Genomic DNA, 5,491 nt, shown 5'->3' on the forward strand with positions numbered 1-5,491 from the left:
TCTTTGAATTTGTTAGTTTACATTTTGGTTTGTTTTTTATGTTTAATTTTTAACTTGATTAATTTTTTTGTGATTATTTCAGGTGTTTATGAGTATTGACCGAATTATTGACCTATTCCTTGTAGACTCTGAGATAGAACGAACTTTTTGAAAGCGAAGAAGACAATCAAATCAGATAAGAACAGAAGAGATGAACTTTGAAAATCCAAATCAAGAAAATGGAGCAAACCTTACTTAAAATCCTATCCTTATTGTTGATGATAGGGATAGAGCTTTAAGATAGTATGTTTTGCCAGTATTTAATGATCTCAATCCGGCTATTAGGAGACCCAAAATTGAGCCATAATAGTTCGAGCTGAAGCCAGTCATTTTCCAGATGCTTCAGACAGTGGGCCTGTAACACCCCTTACCCGTATCCGAGGCCGGGCTAAGGTACGAGGTGTTACCAGACAAACATACAAACATTAAACTAAAATACGAGCCATAAAATTTTATTCATATTTCAAAGCGTTCATTCTCTTACACATAGTCCCTTATTTGAGTCTACGGAGCCCAAAACATACTTTAGAAAGGGTTTGGGACTAAACCGAGAACTTACAAAAATCTTGAAATTTCATGCTTTAAGGCTCCACACGCCCGTGTCCCAAAGTCGTGTTCCATACACGGCTGAGACACATGGTCGTGTCTCTGCCTGTGTGGAATATACCTAGGCTATTTTCCAAGCTTTGGTCAACCTTGATCTCTTACACACATACAAAATCAAAAGCATATAACATGGTATTCATTTAATGATTATAAATCCTCAATTAAACCACAAACATAGCATTTGTATGTCATCATACATGTGTCTCTCATACTCATTTTACCTTGTTTATTATAGTACCACTTATACATTTATACCAAGATTATCATCTTACCAAATATCTTCAGCTTAATCATCAAGCATTCATATTTAAAGCTAGATCATATCTTTATAAAATACCACGATTCAGATGCGCAGAATAACATGTTTGCCTGAAACATTTCAATTCAATTCCATACCCAGCAAGCATTACATTGAGACTATTCATATATATATATACATGTCATGATACATAACATTCTCTTTTTGTTTTCTTATAAACACATATCATTTATTTCATTATATCAATATTTCATATACCATAGTTTCCATGTATTCCACATATATTTATTTTCCTCCTCCTCCTCTCCATTCCACATCCTTAATGTATATAGCATTCTTGTAAGTACGATTTCACAATTTACTAATAAATGTTCACATCAAATTGTCCACACGAGTCATAGTCACTTAATTATTTATAATTCAAGCTACAGAGCTCCAAATTAAGATCCGTAAATTTTCTCTAAAACTAGACTCACATATCGTTCCACCATAAAATTTTCATAATTTTTGGTTTATCCAATTAGTATAGTTTATTCATTAAAATTTCCCCTTTTTCACTTTCTGACAGTTCTGACCTCTCTTCACTAAAAAATAATTATCTCACAGTACAGAACTCGGATAATGTTCTTGTTGATTTATCTTGAAAATTGACTCATTATGGATTTTAAAAATATAATTTTTAGCCTCTAATTATTTTTTTCCAAATTTTTGTGATTTTCCAAAATCAGAACAGGGGATCACGTAATCATTCTGAATTAGTCTCACGAAAACATAAATATCTAAAAATATAGAACTCCTTTGCTTTCTATGTTTCTTTTATTTGAAAATATACTCATTAAGATTTAATTTGATATCTCATTCAGTCTCTGATTCAATTTATACTATTTTTGGTGATTTTTCAAAATCACGTCACTGCTACTGTCCAAAACAGTTTTATTGCTAATTCACTCTTTCACACTTTCTTTGTATTAATCTCATTTTAACATACATATCACAAATCATTTTCACCACATTTCATACATCACAAGTATAGGCCCATGATCACAAGGTCACCATAAAATCATCCTCATGTATAACTTACTTGTTTATAACCTTACCACATCCTAGTCACTTAATGAACACATCATTCACATAACCAAGTTCCTACACATATTCATCACAAAACTCACAAAGCAATACATAGAGAGTCTCCCGTTGAACACTTCGGATCAATCCTCGATACTCGGTGGTTTCAGCACATAGCTCCACCCATCATATAGTTCGGCTCTCTTGTACACATGGTGAACACTTAGTACCACTCATGTGACCTAGCCAGTTTATCTCGTAGCTCTCTTGTCTACATGGTGTCCTTCACTTGGAACCACGCATGCGACCTAGCTACATATATCCTATAGCTCTCTTGTCTACATGGTGTACACATAGTATCACCCATGCGACCTAGCTACATCATAATGTCTTGTAGCTCTCTTGTACACATGATGTGCACTCAGCACTATACATGTGACCTAGCTACATACCATCTGTATCATCCAATCTTTCCGAAGGTTCAACCGGGATTTCTCTCTCTTTTCCAACAATTTCACCAATCAAGTAATTATCCACAAACATATTTCCAATATTTTTATAAAATATCATAATACAAGTAATAGTGATGTATTACTTACATATAAACTTACATCTCATTTAATATCAACGCAATAACATTAAATTACACATTGTCTTATTAAAAATCATATGAACTTACAATTTCCCATAATGTCCATAATCATAGAAATTACATTTATGTATGATAATTCAATGCACTTCATGTACCATAGACATATTTTTAAATCAATTCATAAACTTGGCACCATAATCATTTAATTTAACATAATTCAATTAATTCACTAAATTTAACTTTCAAATACAAATTACAACATTATTGTTGTATTATTATCATACCAACTTACATACTTTCAACACCTCGGAGATCATAGTAAATATATCAATTTTACATTGAAACATGCATAAATTAATACTTATTATACATATGAACTTACCTTGATATTAAAACGGCCATTTTACCAACTTTCCCAATTTTTGATTTTCTCTCATTCTAGGTTCAAATCTCATTTTCCGGGATCTAAAACATCATATTTTACTTATTTAATTAATGTACTATTCAAAACAGTCCTTAACTCAAACTTTGGAAAAATTACAATTTTGCCCCTAAACTTTTGCATATTTACACTTTTGCCCCTAGGCTCGGGAATTAAACTTCATCCCTTATTCTTATGTTTTATGACATGATGATCACTTTTCCCTTCTATGGCAACATCAAATTCTCACTCTAACATATACTTATGACTATTAGGTATTTTTATCGATTAAGCCCTTTTGCTCGTTTTCACTTAAAACCGAGTAGCACAAGTTGTCTAACATAATTTAAAACCTCATATTGTATCATAAAACACCAGAATACACAAATTTTACCTATGGGTATTTTTCCAAATATGAACCCTAGGTTGAATTATTGCTAGCATAAGCTAAATCAAGTTACCGGGACTCCAAAAACGTAAAGAACTTGAAAACGGGGTTAGAACGGACTTACAATTGAGCTTGGGGGGCTTGAAAACCCTAGCCATGGAGTCTCCCTTGGTATACACGTCCATGGTGAAGAAGATGAGCAAAATTGGTTTTTAATTTTGTATTTTAATTCATTTTACCCCTAAATGACCAAAATACCCTTACTACTAAACTTTCCAAAAATTCCATCCATGTCCAATATTTGTCCATAACTTATAAATTGGTCAAATTTCTATTTAAGACTGCCTAATTAATATTTCAAATCAATTTCATACTAGAAACTTCTAGAATGCAAGTTTTGCAACTTCTTCAATTTAGTCCCTAACTTCGAATTAAGCACTTTATGCATAGAATTTCTTCACGAAATTTTCACACAATCATGCAATCATATCATAGACCTAAAAATAATCATAAAATAATTATTTATATCTCAGATTTTGTGGTCCTGAAACCTCTGTTCCAACTAGACCCAATTTTGGGCTATTACAAGGCCAATTCAGTGGAATGCCTACCGAAGATCCTCACCTACACTTAAGACTATTTATGAAGGTGAGCGATTCTTTCAAGTTAGCTGGAGTACCCGAAGATGCATTACGATTGAAGTTGTTCCCATAGTCAATAAGGGATAGAGCTCGAACCTGGTTGAACTCATTGCCACCAAACTTAATTTCCACATGGCAAGAGTTAGCAAAAAGATTCCTTATGAAGTATTTCTGGACTAGCAAGAATCCTAAGTTGAAGAACGAGATCACTGCCTTCCAAGAAATGGATGATGAGTCCTTGTATGAGGCAAGGGAAGGGTATAAAGAATTATTACAGAAATGCCCTCATCATGGAATCCCACATTGCATCCAACTTGAGACATTTTATAATGGTCTCAATGCTCACACGACGATGGTAGTGGACGCTTCTGCTAACGTGTTCTCCTTTCTAAGTCTTGTAATGAGGCTTATGAAATCATTGAGAGGATTGCCAGCAACAATTACAATGGCCAACCAATCGAGCAGTGTCAGGAAGACGAGTTGCTGGAATACATGAAGTAGACGCTCTTACTTCACTCACATCTCAGGTATCGTCAATATCCTTAATGCTAAAAAATCTTACTACTAATGGGTCTAATAGTTTTGCAGCACAGCCACCAAATCAATTTGAAAATATAGTTTGTGTCTATTATGGGGAAGGACATTTGTTTGAAGAATGTCCATCAAACCCAAAATCCATGTACTACATAGGTAACCAAAACCAAAATCGAGGAAGGCAAGGACTACAATCCAATTTCTATAACCCATCGTGGCGAAACCACCCAAAGTTTTCCTAGAGTAACAATGGGTTGGAATCAGAAACACTTACGCCTAACCTAGATCGACCCAGCCACCTAGTTTTCCCTAAAAGTTTAGAAACCAACACAAGCTGAACGATCCAATGGCTTAAAAAATTTGTTGAAGGCATACATGGCTAAGAATGATGCCTTAATCCAAAGCCAAGCAGCTACATTGAAAAACCTGGAAAACCAAATGGGCCAGCTTGTAACTAAACTCAGAAACTAACCACAAGGTGCTTAACCTAGTGATACGCAGAATCCGAGGAATCTGGGGAAGGAAAATTGCAAAGCATTGGCATTGAGGAGTGGAAAGACGGTAGAGCCCAACACTATTGAAGTAGAAAAGGAGCAAGCTGACGCTCAAGAATCAGAGGAAGTTTAACCGAGTATTGAAATTTTAGTTTCTCAAGAACCAGAATCTGAAAAACCCGACAAGGTAATTTCAGAACCAACTAATTCTGACAGCTAATAACTCCGCTAGATGCAGAATTTCCACAGAAGACGAATCAACCAGTTCCAGTAAAGAAATCACCAACACCCTACCTTTAAAGACTTCAAAAGCAGAAGCAGGAGATTCAATTCAAAAAGGTTTTAGACGTACTCAAGCAACTTCATATCAACATCCCGTTGGTTGAAGCACTTGAGTAAATGCCGAATTACGTTAAATTCTTGTAAGATATCCTATCCAAAAAATGAAGACT

The 5,491-nt window shown here is 34.4% G+C and overlaps 1 non-coding gene across 1 annotated transcript; it reads right to left on the bottom strand.

Moving 5' to 3' along the window:
- Nucleotides 1-4,201: 4,201 nt before the first annotated feature.
- On the bottom strand, nucleotides 4,202-4,308 carry LOC121204232 (small nucleolar RNA R71). The gene has a single exon (XR_005899161.1). It is a non-coding gene; the product is annotated as a small nucleolar RNA R71 (small nucleolar RNA).
- Nucleotides 4,309-5,491: the final 1,183 nt, after the last annotated feature.

The sequence above is a fragment of the Gossypium hirsutum genome, chromosome A07 (genome assembly GCF_007990345.1).
Source record: "Gossypium hirsutum isolate 1008001.06 chromosome A07, Gossypium_hirsutum_v2.1, whole genome shotgun sequence".
Lineage (NCBI taxonomy): Eukaryota > Viridiplantae > Streptophyta > Magnoliopsida > Malvales > Malvaceae > Gossypium > Gossypium hirsutum.